General features: G+C 42.1%; 1 pseudogene; it reads right to left on the reverse strand.

Moving 5' to 3' along the window:
- Window positions 1-287: 287 nt before the first annotated feature.
- Window positions 288-15,523, reverse strand: LOC123490350 (annotated as a pseudogene).
- Window positions 15,524-18,557: the final 3,034 nt, after the last annotated feature.

Raw genomic sequence — 18,557 nt, forward strand, 5'->3', positions numbered from 1 at the left:
GCACTTAGAAAAAACGTACAAAATTAAAAAGCTATTCTTTCGAGATGCTGATGGAGAAGAACTTTTAACTTTAAATGTCGATTCTTTCTCTTTGGGTGCTGCAGTTTTTAAATAACTTTTTCTTTTCGGGTACAGGTCCAAGAAATTAACAAAGGGGGGGAAGCATCTTTAGAGTTCCTAATCATCTCTTAAACAAAAAGTCAGAAGGTCATTCTTCAACATTTTCAAACAATACAAAGGGGATTCATAGCTCTTAGGGGGTGTGACGCTTCTGCCGTGGTGAAGATATGATTGGGGGGATATCCTCACGGTGGTTAGTTGGTTCACAGTCACTGATTGTTTTTAGCTTTAGCGTGTGTGAGGATGTGAGACTTGAGGTTGGTGGATTGGGCAAACTTCTTGTTGCAGCCGTCGAATGGACAGACGTAGGGTCGGTCTCCAGTGTGAATCCGCACATGCGTGCGTAAGTTAAAGTTCAGGGAGAACCGCTTTCCGCAGCCCTCAAATGTGCACTAAAAGAAAGAGATTTTATTACGAGGCTGCATTGCTGGTTGACAACCTGGGCCCCTATGGGTGTCTGGGCAGACAGGGACGGCTTGTTCAATAGGGCGATATGGGCGACGCACTGCCAAACGGGAAAAGGAAGGGATTTTTTTTCTAATCAATTATAAAAAAATAAAAAATTATTTAAAAAATTTATAAATTTATAAAAAATTATATCACGGCAACAGCAGTTATCAGTGTTCACGTCTGATCTGACAGCCACTAAATGTCAAATCAGGCTAAAGTCGTGGCTTCAAATGGCCCCGCCGGTTTTTTGGGCGATTTCAGTCAGGTTGAAAATCGCCCAGAAGTCTCTCATAGCCTGTCATGTAAAATCTATTTGTTTCACATTTCAAAGCTTTCAATACATTCTCTATGGGTGTCTGTGGGCTTGCACTTACGCGCTCGCATACATAACGTAACCACGAATGAACGTAACTCAAGAAAAGACCAGGTAGCAGCCTCAATCAATTCACTACTACTATCAAAATGGCTAGGCTTCAGTCCAACTCGGATTGTGTCTTTGAAAGAAGTTCCTTTTTGTCGGCGAACAAATTAAGATAAATTGGCAACGAAACAATTAGGACCTCCCAGACCAAATTTAATAATTCAACAGGTTTCTACTAAAGGCGGAAAGTCCTACACCCGAGGATTTTCCAAAAATTGGTACGAACGAAAAAGACATTGCCACTCACTCAACTGGATGACGAGGGATACAGGCTAGCTGTCCGCCGCCACAACGATGAGGTTAATGTTGATAATCACAAGTTTACTGGATGTGGATATGGTGTAATAAAGGCAGTTTATTCAGAGGTAAATATATCTGGAATCGCGTTCACGGACCCGTTCGTCAAACTATAAGCTATAAATTAAGCCCCATTACTTACCATATCAGATAAGAGAAATTGCTGCAGCTACATATATTTTACATCCTGGCCCTACATAGTTCACTATTTGCATCACTTACCAAAATATTAGCGTTTGCTAGCGAAGAGATTTGTTGTGGCAAATGAACTTGGGCTGGGAATTGCCAGGAACCTCACGATAAGATATATGCATCAGCATTGCGAGTCTCATGATTCTATACGTATTGTGCGATTCGATACTGTGATTTTATTGCGCACCATATGTCTGTTGCAGAGGGATCAGAAAGCCATGAGAACGAGTTTTGATCAGTCATGGAAATAAAAGTGCTGAAAACTAATTGGCTCCCAATGTGAAAAGATTGAGAACAAGCTATGAAGGAACAATAATGGTGTTTTGGTGCAGGTACAGCCAACTAGCGCTAAAATATTGCGATATTGTCAATACAGTATATCGTAAAGTATCACTATGTAACTCGATTTATTTCACCCCAATCCCTCAAATTAACGGTAAATAACTGAATTGTTTGCCCCACATTTAGCTAAGATGATTAGCTAGCCAGCTAAAATGTTTTATTTAGTTAGCAGTCGCATCTACAATAGTTTACTGTCAATAACATGTCTCCAAAAATGACGTGGTGTCTCCAATTGTGTTGACATTTTACAATTGCAATGCGCATCCATGAGTATCCACTTTCTGTAGCTCAGCTGGTAGAGCATGGTGCTTGTAACGCCAAGGTAGTGGGTTCGATCCTCGGGACCACCCATACACAAAAATGTATGCACGCATGACTGTAAGTCGCTTTGGATAAAAGCGTCTGCTAAATGGCATATTATTATTATTATTATTATTATTATTATCTGAAGAGAGCCCGAAACATTGTGTGCAGACATTTTATGCAATAAATGAAGTAGGTTCAATCTAGTAGTTCTGATCTTCTGATTGGTCCTGATGAGTTGGGCGAGGTCACCTCCAGGCTACTGTCACTGTTGCATTGGCTCTGAGTCGGGTTCTCTGTCTTCAAATGTTCAGCCTAAGAGAGGGGATTTTTGTGTGTGTGTGTGTGTGTGTTTAACAGTGATGATGAGTGTGTGTGTGTGTGTGTTTAACAGTGATGATGTGTGTGTGTGTGTGTTTGTGTGTGTGTGTGTGTGTGTCCTCAGAGCAAGAACTCGTGAGTTGGAAGAACTGAGAGGCCTATGGCGTGGGTGTTGTCCTTGGCCACCTGCTGACAAGGCTGACAAGATAGGACCCTTTTGTCCATTGTTATTGGATAGGAACAGAACTTATAACCAGCTCCTGACCTAAATAGATCTTAGCACAACATTTTACTCAACATATCATATTCCATATTCACTATAACAAATATATTTACTACGACATTAGCAAGAACCGCCACATCCTCAGCCGGCTAATCCAGTGTGTGAAGTTTTGCGGAGTGTTTGAGTTAGCTTTGCGAGGCAAAGATGAAACTGAGGGCTCCACCAACCCTGGTAAGCCAACACTTTTGAGATCAGTCAATAAATGCTTCTGGTATTGACTTATATGCTGCCCCTGTCTTCATGTTGTTGCTGGACATATCTTTTTTTTAAATGTGTGTAGGTCACCTAAATCATCAGAAAAATTGCCCCTCCTGAGAATTTTTTCAGGAGCCGCCACTGTGGGCAGATACAGTTGAAGTCTGGAGTTTACATACACCTTGGCCAAATACATTTTAAACTCAGTTTTTCACAATTCCTGACATTTAATCCTAGTAAAAATTCCATGTCTTAGGTCAGTTAGGATCACCACTTATTTTAAGAATGTGAAATATCAGAATAATAGTAGTGATTTTATTTCAGCTTTTATTTCTTTCATCACATTCCCAGTGGGTCAGAAGTTTACATACACTCAATTAGTATTTGGTAGCATTGCCTTTAAATTGTTTAACTTGGGTCAAACGTTTCGGGTAGCCTTCCACACGCTTCCCACAATAAGTTGGGTGAATTTTGGCCCATTCCTCCTGACAGAGTTGGTGTAACTGAGTCAGGTTTGTAGGCCTCCTTGCTCACACACACTTCAGTTCTGTCCACATTTTCTATAGGATTGAGGTCAGGGCTTTGTGATGGCCACTCCAATACCTTGACTTTGTTGTCCTTAAGCCATTTTGCCACAACTTTGGAAGTATGCTTGGGGTCGTTGTCCATTTGGAAGACCCATTTGCGACCAAGCTTTAACTTCCTGACTGATGTCTTGAGATGTTGCTTCAATATATCCTCATGATTTTCCTTTCTCATGATGCCATCTTTTGTGAAGTGCACCAGTCCCTCCTGCAGCAAAGCACCCCCACAGCATGATGCTGCCACCCCCGTGCTTCACGGTTGGGATGGTGTTCTTTGGCTTGCAAGCGACCCCCCTTTTCCTCCAAACATAACAATGGCCAAACAGTTCTATTTTTGTTTCATCAGACCAGAGGATATTTCTCCAAAAAGTACGATCTTTGTCCCCATGTGCAGTTGCAAACCGTAGTCTGGCTTTTTGATGCCGGTTTTGGAGCAGTGGCTTCTTCCTTGCTGAGCAGCTTTTCAGGTTATGTTGATATATGACTTGTTTTACTGTGGATATAGATACTTTTGAATTGTTTCCTCCAGCATCTTCACAAGGTCCTTTGCTGTTGTTCTGGGATTGATTTGCACTTTTCACACCAAAGTACGTTCATCTCTAGGAGACAGAACGCGTCTCCTTCCTGAGCGGTATGACGGCTGCGTGGTCCCATGGTGTTTATACTTGCGTACTATTGTTTGTACAGATGAACGTGGTACCTTCAGGCGTTTGGAAATTGCTCCCAAGGATGAACCAGACTTGTGGAGGTCTACAATTATTGGCTGATTTCTTTTGATTTTCCCATAATGTCAAGCAAAGAGGCACTGAGTTTGAAGGTAGGCCTTGAAATACATCCACAGGTACACCTCCAATTGACTCAAATTATGTCAATTAGCCTATCAGAAGCTTCTAAAGCCATGACATCATTTTCTGGAATTTTCCAAGCTGTTTAAAGGCACAGTAAACAGTGTATAAACTTCTGACCCACTGGAATTGTGATACAGTGAATAAGTGAAATAATCTGTCTAAACAATTGTTGGAAAAATTACTTGTGTCATGCACAAAGTAGATGTCCTAACCGACTTGCCAAAACTATAGTTTGTTAACAAGACATTTGTGGAGCGGTTGAAAAACTAATTTTAATGACTCCAACCTAAGTGCATGTAAATGTCCGACTTCAACTGTACATGCCATGTAGACATTAAGCTGGAAGTGTTGTGATTCAAACTAAATGTATACAGTGAAACTAATTGTTTAGACAAGTACATCTCTCAATATGAAGTCATTTTGAAAGGGGTTGGGGGGGAAACATACTTGGAAAGGCTTCTCTCCGGTATGAACAAGTTGATGCCTCTTCAGTTTGGAGCTTTCGACAAAGGCCTTTCCACATTCGGCGCAGACGTGAACACGTGGTCCATGCGTGTGTGAGTGCTTCCTCATCGCACAGTTATCCCTGAACATTTTAGTGCATCCCTGCAGAGGCAAAGGTAGCAATAAATCACTTGGAACTTCAGAAATGACTAAACCAATTGGTCCACATCAGAGCACTTAATAAGCTATAGGCAACCCCAGAGCATAGCGGCTAATTGACTACCATTATTCACCCAAACAACTGTTCTAGTCTTACCATTGTGTTCTAGTGGCTGCGTTACCATTGTGTTCTAGTGGCTGCGTTACCATTGTGTTCTAGTGGCTGCGTTACCATTGTGTTCTAGTGGCTGCGTTACCATTGTGTTCTAGTGGCTGCGTTACCATTGTGTTCTAGTGGCTGCGTTACCATTGTGTTCTAGTGGCTGCGTTACCATTGTGTTCTAGTGGCTGCGTTACCATTGTGTTCTAGTGGCTGCGTTACCATTGTGTTCTAGTGGCTGCGTTACCATTGTGTTCTAGTGGCTGCGTTACCATTCTCTCTAATGCCAGTTAGACTAGTAGAGCATACGTACTTTGTGGGGGCAAGCTATCGTCCTGGGAGAGTCGTCCTCCTTTATTTTCCGTGGCTTCATCCTGCAAGATATGACAGATCGTGCTCCACTGTAGTTCAGTTGGTAGAGCATGGCGCTTGCAACGCCAGAATAGTGGGTTTGATTCTGGGACCACCCATGACTAAGTCGCCGGATAAGTGTCTGCTAAATGGCATATATTATACACTGTATAAAATTGAGCACACAGACATGCAATCGCCATAGACAAACATTGGCAGTAGAATGGCCTTACTGAAGAGCTCAGTGACTTTCAACGTGGCACCGTCATAGGATGACACCTTTCTAACAAGTCAGTTCGTCAAATTACTGCCCTGCTAGAGCTGCCCCCGCTCAACTAAATGTTGTTATTGTGAAGTGAAAATGCCTAGGAGCCACAACGGCTCAGCCGCAAGTGGTAGGCCACACAAACTAGAATCCACTAATTTAAAGGGGTGTCCACATACTTATGTATAAATTGAACAAACAAACAGGCTTTGCCAAAACGTGAGTCTGTATGTCCCCTCAATAAATCTCAGATCAAAGCAGACAGAGTGCTCCTTTCACTTTATTTTCCTAGGTAGTCAGTCACCCATTGAAGTGTCCTGGAGTAAGGAATGTTTTGGGGGATGTTCAAGTGCCTCAGCTGAGCAACTGAACAATTGTTTTGTTCAAGCTGAGCTGAAGCGCATTTGGGAACACTTTCTTTCCATACTTGTGGAGAGTTCAACAGGAAACAGTTCTAATAGTACATAGGCCTACATAGGTACGCAACGGGAAATGTTTTTCAACAGAAAACGAAAAAAATATTTAAATATAAGCCTTCCACAACCATAAAACCCACTAATAATTTATTTTATCTAAGTAGTTTAACCTGTTTTTTGCAATAATCACTTATCTGGCTTTCAAGTCGGTCTATGAAAATTGCATTTTGTTACACATTTCACCAGAACCATGCATAATGCACATTCACTTCTTGTAGCAGGCACTATAGAAAATGAACACAAGACTCATAAACCATCTCTTAAGCCCACATGCTAGTGAGTAGCTAGCTAATATTTATATTTCAAGTTTAGCCAACTTGGATCTATTTGCTAGCTAAGAAGGCAGAGCAGTTGGATTGTTATGAACACACCCTTCTATCCATCCCCAACTGTTTGAACAGCATGCTAGCCTGTCCACTTTGTTCAGATGTTGAAATAAATTCTCAGAATGAGAATGAATTGTCAATTCCTTATAAGTGTTTTATGCTTATTGCACATTTATAAAACACATACTAGACAGCTAGTATAACAGTCTTTGGCTAAAATGCTGCTAGTGGTACCCCAATGCCACGCATGACAAATTGAGCATACATTTTCCAGAATCAATGTTAATTGAACTCCCGTTTTAGTAGTGTCTGCTCTGCGACAATTTAAGCAGTTGAGATATAAGGGGTATCGTTAGAAAAGTTAAGTTCTCCTCTATTACAGTAAAAACATGTCTCAATGTGTTTCGGTGTACATATGACCGATTCTGTTGGACCAAACCTCAAATGCAAATAGCGAGTTAAAACTCAGGAAGAAGTGATCTCTCATCTTTGTTGTTGTGAGTGGCAGGGGGAGGGGGCTTGGTGCGTGTAGCAGAGAGGAAGAGATGAAGGAGAGGTTTCACTCTTGCCAAAATCTATTCAAAATAATCCAGTTTCTGTTCAAATATTTTTTATTGAACACACACAAGAATGGTGTATAGGTATGAAAGACATGTGTACAGTTCTTATCTAAACATAAGAGAACAGACATGAACAACAAGACCCAGAGTTCTGGACATAAAACAAATATTACAAAACACGACATACAGAACAGGGACAGGTAGAAAGAAAAAGGGTAGATGTAACCCCCCACTTATACCCCCCTTTATCCCCCCCCCCATTCCACCCTATTCCCCTCCCGACTGCTCGAGTGTCGGGGCCAGCACACGCTGCCCAAAGGTAGATTACAATATGACAATTGAGAGTGCGTTAAAAAGTACAAATTCACAGCGCCGACTGGTCCAGGTAAGAGAGGAAAGGCTGCCAGATTTGATCAAATGTTGATAATTTATTGTTCAGAATATATCTAATTCTTTCTAAGTGTACAGTTTTTGCCACTTCGCTGAGCCATAATTTGGTAGAGGGCGCTTCCCTCCTTTTCCAAAACAACAAGATTAATTTTTTTGCCGAGATGAGACTGTAAGAGATGAGTTGTTTTTGGGAGTTGGTTAATCCGTTTAGGGAGTCGGACACTCCCAGGATTATCAGAAGCGGGTCTGGGTCTATTGAAGTCTCCAGAACTTCAGAGAGGACCCCAAATATTCCGCACCAATAACCATACAGACTAGAGCATAGGGCAAAGCAGTGGAGTAGTGTACCCTGCTCAGCCTGACATTTATCACACATAGGGGATGGATCAGGAAATATCCTATGCAGTTTAGTTTTGGAATAGTGTATTCTGTGTAATACCTTAAATTGTATGAGACGATGTCTGGAGTTAATGGAGCAGGTGTGGATATACTCCAAGCTATCCTCCCAGTCTGCCACCGAAATATCAGTCCCTAGTTCTTCCTCCCATTTTGCCTTAATGGCATCTGTAGAGGGTGCGCTAACAGATTGAAAAGCGTCATATAGACGAGATATCAGTTTGTCTGAGGTGGGGCATATTTTTATGCATCCGTCAAACATGGAAGGTTTAGCATTCTCAAATGTTGGGAGGTGTTTTCTAACATAGTCTCTAATTTGTAGGTATCTGAAAAAGTTACTTCTGGGAAGGTTATAAGTTTCCCTCAGCGCTTCAAAGGAAGCAAAGGTCCCTCCTATATATAAATCCCCTATGGTACTTATCCCCAGCTCTCCCCATCGCTCAAAGGTGTTATCAAGGTTAGAGGGGGCAAAGAGGGATTCCTGGCAACAGGGAGCATGAATGATATTGGTCTAAGCTCAAAGTGGACTTTAATTTGCTTCCAGATTCGGACTGTGCTATGTATAATAGGATTGTTATGGTAAAGTGACATCTCCAGATTAACAGGTGACAAAATCACGGCACCAATAGAGAAGGGGTGACACTCCTCCCGCTCCATGCTAAGCCAGCTGGGTGGCGGGGTTGCGCCATCCAGCAAAAAACGTAACAGCGCGGAGGTTAGCGGCCCAATAGTAAAATATAACATTTGGGAGAGACAATCCTCCTTCCATCTTGGATTTACATAGGTGTTTTTACCTATCCTGTGTGTTTTATAATCCCAGATGAAAGGATTGATAATAGAGTCCAGTTGTTTATGAAATGATTTAGGTATGAATACTGGGATGTTCTGGTATAGGTAGAGCAGTTGTGGGAGGGAAGACCATTTTAATGGCATTAATTCTTCCGAGCAGAGAAATTGGGAGAGTTCTCCAAAACTGTATGTTTGCCTTGAGATTTTGCATCAGAGAAGGGAAATTCTCTTTAAATAGTGAGGAGTATTGTTTGGTAACTACAATTCCAAGGTAGAAAAATTTTTCTGAAGATAATTTAACTGGAAGATGTTCTAGCCAGGAGGTGTTTTGCAACCGTATGGGCATTAATTCACTCTTGTTCCAATTTATTCTGTATCCCGAGAAGGTACCAAACAAATTAATCACCTCAAGAATAGCTGGAATACTAGCTTGGGGTTCTGTTACATAGAGGAGAATATCATCTGCATATAGGGAAATCTTATTTAGAGTATCTTTAGTATTATAGCCGTGTATTGCTGAATTAGATCTGATCGCTTGAGCGAGAGGTTCAATAATTAGGGCGAAGAGCATAGGCGACAGCGCACAACCCTGCCTTGTCCCTCTGTGAAGATTAAATCGGGGCGACATTGATTGGTTAGTGAGTATTCTCGCACAGGGGTTCCTATATAAAAGCTGGATCCAATTTATGAACCCATCTCCAATATTAAATTTCTGTAGGACCTTGAATAGATAGGGCCACTCAACTTGGTCAAAGGCCTTTTCAGCGTCAAGAGATATAACGGCAAGGTCCACGTTAGGTAACCTCTGAGAATACATAATGTTGAAGAGGCGCCTGAGATTGAAGAATGAGTTTCTATTAGGGATAAAGCCGGTCTGGTCCGAATGGACCAATTTGCCAATTAAAGTGCTAAGCCTGATAGCCAGAGTTTTTGCTAAAATCTTTTGGTCTGTATTAAGGAGGGATATTGGTCTGTATGACCCTACCTCTTCCGGATCTTTACCCTTCTTATGTATAACTGTAATGAACGCCTCATCCAAAGTAGATGGGAGAGCTCCATCCTCATTGGCCCGAACCAACATTTTGTGCAGGTAGGGAGATAGCATGTTGCTGAATGTTTTATAGAATTCACCAGGGTATCCATCTGGGCCCGGGGTCTTGCCACTCTTTAGAGATTTTATTGTTCCTCTAATTTCTTCAAGAGATATTTCCTTATTCAGGAAGTTAGAGTCTTCCTGGTTCAGGGCAGGAAGATTACAGTCCTCCAAAAAGTTTTGCATAATTAAGGGGTTAGGATCCGCTTTAGATGTATATAGAGTCTCATAAAACTGACGGAATCTGTCATTGATGTCTTTGGGGGAGGAGAGTAATTCCCAGATGCAGATTTAACTTTGTGAATCATTCGGTCACCACGCTTTTTGAAGTTGTCTGGCGAGTAATTTGTGTGGTTTGTCACCAAACTCAAAATATTTTTGCTTGGCATAGAGAAAAGATTTGGCAATTTTAGCCGAGAGGATCTGATTGTATTTACATTTTAAAGACATAATTTGTTTATGTTTCTCCATAGATGGATGTCTAGCATTCTCCTATCCAGTAAGTGAATTTGTCCCTCCAGTTCTACCAATTTTTTTCTGTTTTGCCTACTCCTGGCAGTCTGAAAGGAGATGATACAGCCTCTCAAATAAGCCTTCAGCGTTTCCCACAATAATGCTGGGGAAGTCTCTGTGTTGTCGTTGGTATCAAAGAAAAATGTAATTTGGTCTTTAAGATGTTCACAGAATGTTGGTTCTGTGAGGAGCTGAGGATTCAACCTCCAGACCCTCTCGTTTGGTACGATGTCACCCAATCTCAGGGAGAAGGTGAGTGGACTGTGGTCAGAGATTATAATATCATGATATCTCACATTACAGGTATAGGGGAGTAATTTAGCATCAACCAAAAAGTAGTCAATTCGAGTATATACATTGTGAACATGAGAGTAAAAGGAGTATTCCCTACCCGTAGGATTAGAGATCCTCCATATATCAAATACGTTAGAGTTTTTTATGTAGGTATTCAAGAATTCGCTTGAATGGGAGGTAGGGGTTCGCTGGGTAGAGGATCTATCCAAATATTGGTCTAGCACACAATTAAGGTCCCCTCCAATGACCAGATTAGTATGGGAGATATCTGGAATCAGGGCAAGGACTCTTTTGAAAAAAGAGGGGTTATCAATGTTTGGCCCATAGATATTTAGTAGAGTTACAGAAGTAGAATGGATCTCTCCTATTACGATCACATAACGACCCTCTTTATCCACAATAGTGGTTTTATGTAGAAAGGGAATTCCTTTCCGTACCAGAATCGCTGTGCCTCTCGTTTTGGCAGAGAAGTTAGAGTGATACACTTGTCCCACCCACTTACATTTAAGTCTGTTATGAGATTTGTTTTTCAGATGGGTTTCTTGCAAAAATATAATATCAGACGAAAGTGCTTTCAAATGGGCTAGGACCCTGCCTCTCTTAATTGGTTCGTTTAAACCCTTGACATTCCAGGAAGTGAATGTAAGTCCCGCCCTCCTCTCATTTGTAGTTCCTATGGTGGCCTGCATAACTTGTAACTCACTAAAAAGGTAAGAAAGCGCACCAAACCATCACGATCAGCATATGTAGCACCTACACCCGAGCAGTATCCAACCCACCCCTCCCCCCCCGCAAGCACCTTTACTCTCCACCCTGTTCCCCTACTTTCCCCAACCTTTACCCCCCCCATCAACCCGCATTTAACAGGCATACACACATAGGACAGAAAAAAATATGAAAATAAAAATAACAAACACATTGTCTGGCCGATGCCAAAAAAGCACGGCGCGACCTCGAACAAGAGGTAAAACACAAATAAAATTCCAACTATGCGCTCACCTCTCACTATCCTAGAACTTCTACTAACATATGAACTGAGGAGGCTCCCGCACTTAAAGTGTTCAATTAGCATCTAATAAACCTAAACAGAATAAGTTGCAACTTAAACATATTGCGCACTTAAGGTTCATCTTTGGTCAATCCCTGAGATAAGCAAGATGTAACATCACAAGATTCTATTGCTAAGCAATACCGGTCTAAACATAAACCATCAGTAACCGACATAGACAGCAGTACAGTTACATATTGTGGGTTAGGAGATGGGAACAAGGATTTTGATAAATTGAACGTACCCCCAATCAAAAAAATAACAAAGTAAATAAAAATGTAAAAAAATTAAAAATACACATCGCACACACACACATACATACATACATACACATCCACACACACACATACATACATACATGTGCATACCTACATACATACACACATACGCACACACACATATACACGTATACACGCACACATACATACACACACCCCAAAAAAATATACATATAAAATAAATATTCTTAAATATATACAGATACATACACACGCATACACACATACATCCATACACACATCTACATACACAAACATGCATATCCCAGAATAATAATCTATACAAATTTAAAATATACACATACATAATACTAAAATGCTAAAGAGAAAATAATAATAAAGTACAAATAATTATTATTATATGTACGCACAGGAATAATGTAAGAATTGAAAAATAAATAACGAAACAAAACAAAAATAGGGGAATATAAGTATATCCATCCGAAAGTGTCAATGATCCGACCTGGAAGGCGTCCCAAACAGGCATCGCTCTAAACCCAGTCGGAATGAAAGTGAAATTAACGTTAAGTGAGAGCTCTGACCACCCTCCATTGGTCAGCACATCGTATTACATGTTCGGTAGCCCTTGCTGAGACCGTTGAATACGGTTTCACCCGTTATGGTATGGTATGGATTCGAGTCCGTGAGCAGACCTTAACACACAATGACAAGGCACTCTAACCTGTACGGGGATTGGTGTATATTCCCGGACAAACTTCTCGTGCCCAGAACCGAGGAGAGCCAGATCTTCTCCCGGAAGGCGGGGTAATTCTTAGTCTTGCAGGGAAGAGCAAGGCTGGGCGAAGATGGAGTTTGTAGAGTTTGGTCATGACATCTCTGTAGCCAGCGCGGTGCTTTGCCACATCGGGCGCATAGTCCTCATAGACACGAAAGGGGTGCCCTTTATGTAACAGGTTGCCCCTCATTCGAGCCTCGCGCAGGATAAGATCCTTGGTCTTGAAACTGTGACAACAGATGATTACTGGGCGAGGACGCTGGCCCGGTCCAGGCACTGGGACAAGGGGCGCGATGTGCACGGTCCAGTAGGGGATCCGACGCCAAAACATCCGGTCCCATTGCATCCTTCAGTAGCTTGGCGAAGAAGTCGGTTGGGCGAGAGCCCGCCTCCACCCCTTCTGCCAGACCCACCACGCGAAGATTATGACGCCTGGATCTGCCCTCCAGGTCGACTACTTTACAGAAAGCTTCTGCACATTATCCTGCAATGACGTGCATAGTTTCTCTAACTCGTCGATCCTACCAGCGTTGAATTCTGAAGCTTTCTCAAGGTCCACAATACTCTGGCCCTGCGAAAGCGACCAGTTCGAATGGTGCTCTCGATTTTAGTGTCCAGTTCAGCAATAGTAGCCTTAAGATCCTCCGCTATAGCAACACGTAGTTCTCCCAAAGCCCGGGTAAGTTCTGTAAGTGTCACGTTGTTACCTGTGCCTTCCGCCATGTTTGTCTCGTTGTTTGGTGGGGGAGTAGGCCTCTGATGTGGATTTATTGTCCTTTGGTCGCTTATTACTAGGCATTTTCACATAGAAAGTTACAATATTGTATTAGAAAGAAAAGTTTGTTGTAACAAGTGCAATAAAGTAAGTTAGGTTAGATTATTTCGCAAAAAGTTAGCGGAGCCTCTCACACACAGCCGTTCACTCCAACATGCTAGCTCCGCCTCAAAATAATCCAGTTTCTATGGACTTATTTTGGACCTAAGCTTGTCGCCTGCCTTCCCGCCTTTGGGACAACGACTACCATTGTTAGGGCGGAGACGTGAGCATCTTGACATACACAGATCTCTGGTGTAAATGAAAAGGTGCACAGCACAAGCGGACAAACACTCATAAAATAATTATTGTGAATATCGCGCAAAAACATATGGGACAGTTTTATGCAATAATATTGAGATGATCTGACTGTTTAATGCTGAAATAGTGCGGTGATTGGTCAAATTTGCAAGCCTTCGCATGATATGATATAATATGCCATTTAGCAGACGCTTTTATCCAAAGCGACTTACAGTCATGCGTGCATACATTTGTGTAAGGGTGGTCCCGGGATCGAACCCACTACCTTGGCTACAAGCGCCGTGCTCTACCAGCTTATATGCAGGGAATAGTTGATTTTGCACACAAAAAATGTGATCCTGGAGTGACTGACAAATGAACATGTCTCTGTAACTCACCTAGCGAACTCTGCCAGCTGTTTGGGGTCTGACAGGTCGATCCCTGGGATGCCCCCGGGCGGGAGCTTCTTCCCTGTCATGTACTCTGAGTAATCGGGAGGGGAATTATCCCCAATGACGTGCTCCTCCACCATAGTGTCATGGTCAATGTCCTTCTTGTCATCTGAGATGGAGCACAGGAGCAGAGTTAAAACAGATCAACAGGCATATGTTTTGTGATGTCTGACCCAAATGGTCAATTAGAATACCAATCTTTCAACCATGCTGCACAATCACCAGGAAAATGTATAAAGGCTGGGAGCTTAATTGTGTTCAAGCACAAGGTCTGCACAGCTGAACAGAAAGTGAATGCACATTTTGGGTAGTTTCATTTGAAGGGCCCTATTTTTTTTATGGAATGTGTGAATAGCCCTAGTTTTTGATTTTTTTTTATGTTTGACGTCGGAACTCCGGTCCGCCCACTCTAGTTGCTACTGAACTCCATCGTAAATCGTTGAGTTGGTTAGTTTACTAAACTAGCTAAATAACTGGTCAACAAACGTAGTAACCATTTTAATACCACTTCTATTCGCTAAATTTCCAGACTAGTCGCCGCTCAACGCCATCGTAAATTGTTGTTTAGTCGGGCTACAGTCAGTATGGCTAATCAAATTAGCTAGCTAGCTAACGTTAACTGTCTGACGAAAGCCAATCTTCTCAGGTCTGGCGGTCTCAAATGTAACAATGTAAACTTTGCTAAAAATGTAATGACTAAAATATCTATTGAGATGCCATTCTTGCAACTCTTCCCCAACGATTAGAAAACTAACTAGCAGTAGCACATCCACACAGTCTTGTGACATCTTGCTAGTTGTTACCCTCCCCCCGCTCTTCGAGCAGAGGCCCGGTGCTTGCAAAAACACAATTTCGACAGAACTCTAAACTTACCCGATGCCCACATCGTCACCGAAAACTCTCCTTCCAAAGTCTTTATCTGGACTTGTTTCTGTTCCCATTTTCTACCACTGGACTCCGGTGCACCCAAGTAGCTCTTTTATTTCTCTTCCCGCTTCCCCCTTCTTCATCCGCCCCGAGCTCTTCCCAGCGACAGTCACCAGAGTCTGTTCGATGTATTCCTCTTCGGCGGCAGGGACTGGGACAGGTATAAGAATTTGGTCCTCGTAATCATCGTCCCCGTGCATGTCCGAATCATCTTCACCAACCACCTCTTCTCGGGTTTGCACCAATATTACCTCCTGGTGATGCATTGAGTGTGGATCATCTGAGTCGAGGGGCTGTAACGCGATCATAGGCTGTTCATCGTCGTCCTCTCCAACAACTGTTGTCTCGATTGTCTCCACTTCGATTTCATGAAGTTCCACTATTTCGGCTGGCATCTCCGAGCCGTCCGTTTCGATGTACAGGGTATCATCTGAGGCCATGTTGAAAACCCCTAAATTCCTCGCCAGTTATGTTTTCAATAGCAGTTCCCCCCTCTATACTGCCTCTCCCTCTACCTCCCCTCTACACTGCCTTCCTCCCCTCTACACTGCCTTCCTCCTTCTTCGACAACAAACTCCACTCTGTTCTACTCCCGTCGCCACTACGCTTTAGCTACATAGTCTCGCGAGACTTCATGGGTTACAGACTTATGCCTCATTCATGTCATGTCGAAAACTCGGAATTTTCCACTGGCTAACCTAGGAGGAAGTATCAGATCTCGAGTTTCCAATTGGGAGGCACCAGAATCAACCAATATGAAGCACTACGCAAATAACTTACGTTCATTTGAACTCGGAGGTCCCGAGTTTCTGACATGAAGTGAACGCTGCATTAGGTTAGGTTCCCCTGCTCAGACGTTGTATGCGTCATTAACCAATGGTTGCGTGCGACGTAATCGATTGACAGATTGCTATAACATATGTGGTTAGCTGATACTTAAAATACCTATCCAGGCGTTGTAAGATCTGGCAGGCATCAGCAACTCCTGGGCATAGGAGCGCGCCCATTTACAGCCAGTGGGCTTGTTCTACATTGCAGACGATCAGCGAGGTGACTGCCGACTGACTGATCTACAGCCCGACATTGCAGATGATCAGCGAGGTGACTGCCGACTGACTGATCTACAGCCCGACATTGCAGATGATCAGCGAGGTGCCTGCCGACCGACTGATCTACAATCACCTTGCATCATGCCAAATAACTACCATTATTTGTAGATCAGTCAAATCAAAATGTATTTGCCACATGCGCCGAATACAACAGGTGTAGACCTTACAGTGAAACGCTTCATTACAAGCCCTTAACCAACAATGCAGTTAAGTAAGTGCAAATAGTCCGGGTAGCCATGATTAGCTGTTCAGGAGTCTTATGGCTTGGGAGTAGAAGCTGTTGAGAAGCCTTTTGACCTAGTCATTCAACATTTACCCACTATGCATCATATGTATCATATGCACAAACAAATTGACATTTATTATAGTTTAATTTATTGTCACAATATCGACAATGTAAATGTATTGGGTTGTTAATGTGTTTGTTTGTACAATAAAGGATTCGTGAAAAATGTATTCAGATCAATGTGTATAATCAACTCATGCATCTTGTTGAGATTAATTTACAAAGTCTAAATTGTGCAACAATATTCTGTTATATCTATAATTGAAGGAGTTTAAAAATAAATAAAATCTATTAGCCTAATGTCACAGGCTATCATTGATATGGAAGGTTTTCACTGTGGAACCCCTTTTAAACACTGCGAACTAAACATGGGTAGTTAATATAACGTTGACTTTTTCCTCATAGCCTATGCTTGTATATTTTTTATCAATTCTTGCAGTTCTGTGTTTTGGCTTATGAATACAGACTACATTAATATTGCCTGCTGAATTCGATCACCCTCAGTTAAAAGTGTATTTAAACTTGACAAACGCAGGAACTACTATCGGCTAGGGAGGAGCCTTTTTGGTCACACACCTTTCACCTTTACCTTTGATAGGGTGTGTTTTTTAAAGACGTGTGTGTAGGTGAGGCACACATAGCCGCTACGCTCCCGCGGGCCGAAGAGCATCGAAATGGGAAAGACAGGTGAACGGGGAGACTTTGAATGGGTCTACAATGATCAGCCTCATACTTCACGAAGAAAAGAAATATTAGGTAAGCTGGTGTCTTAAAACGTAAACGAAATAACTACGGTTTAAAGTAAAGTTGTACTGCTTATACAAAGTCATACTGTTCCTTTTAATTTTACTTCTTTTTTAAAATCGTAACCGGTTTTACCTGTTTTCAAATGGACAACTTACGTCTTACCTGTCAGAAATGTCGCAACCTGGAGTTTAACACCCTGGAAGTATATGATTTATTGAGTAGCCCAGTTCATTCACCATGAAATGAGACTACAGTACTAGGCTATTTGCCAATGCTGAAACTTAAGGGAATATGGACTCCTATTTTTCACAAGCAAAGAAGCCTACTAGATTTGCCAAACAAAACCACCTGTCCTACTTTTAGCTTCTTATGAATTCATATTGTAATATTATCTTGTGAATTAAAAACAGCTTATTTTTTATTTGTATTTTTTATTTCACCTTTATTTAACCAGGTAAGCCAGTTGAGAACAAGTTCTCATTTACAACAGCGACCTGGCCAAGATAAAGCAAAGCAGTGCGATTAAAAACAACAACAACACAGAGTTAACATGTGGAATAAACAAAACGTACAGTCAATAACACAATAGAAAATATATAAGCAGTGTGTGCAAATGTAGTAAGTTATGGAGGTAAGGCAATAAATAGGCCATAGTGCAAAATAATTACAATTTAGTATTAAGTGATTGGTAAGATGCTGTGACAACTGATGCTTAAAGTTAGTGAGGGAGATAAGTGTCTCCAGCTTCAGAGATTTTTGCAGTTCGTTCCAGTCATTGGCAGCAGAGAACTGGAAGGAATGGCGGCCAAAGGAGGTGTTGGCTTTGGGGATGACCAGTGAGATATACCCGCTGGAACGCATACTACTGGTGGATGCTGCTATGGTGACCAATGAGCTAAGATAAGGGGGGATTTGCCTAGCAGTGATTTATAGATGGCCTGGAGCCAGTGGGTTTGGCGACGAATATGTAGTGAGGGCCAGCCAACGAGAGCGTACAGGTCACAGTGGTGGGTAGTGTATGGGGCTTTGGGTGACAAAACGGATGGCATGTGATCGACTACGTCCAATTTGCTGAGTAGAGTGTTGGAAGCTATTTGTAAATGACATCGCCAAAGTCAAGGATCGGTAGGATAGTCAGTTTTACGAGGGCATGTTTAGCAGCAGCGTGAAGGAGGCTTTGTTGCGAAATAGGAAGCCGATTCTAGATTTAACTTTGGATTGGAGATGCTTAATGTGAGTCTGGAAGGAGAGTTTACGGTTTAACCAAACACCTAGGTATTTGTAGTTGTCCACATATTCTAAGTCAGACCCCGAGAGTAGTGATTCTAGTCGGGTGGGCGGGTGCATG

The sequence above is a fragment of the Coregonus clupeaformis genome, unplaced genomic scaffold (assembly GCF_020615455.1).
Source record: "Coregonus clupeaformis isolate EN_2021a unplaced genomic scaffold, ASM2061545v1 scaf3703, whole genome shotgun sequence".
Taxonomy (NCBI): domain Eukaryota; kingdom Metazoa; phylum Chordata; class Actinopteri; order Salmoniformes; family Salmonidae; genus Coregonus; species Coregonus clupeaformis.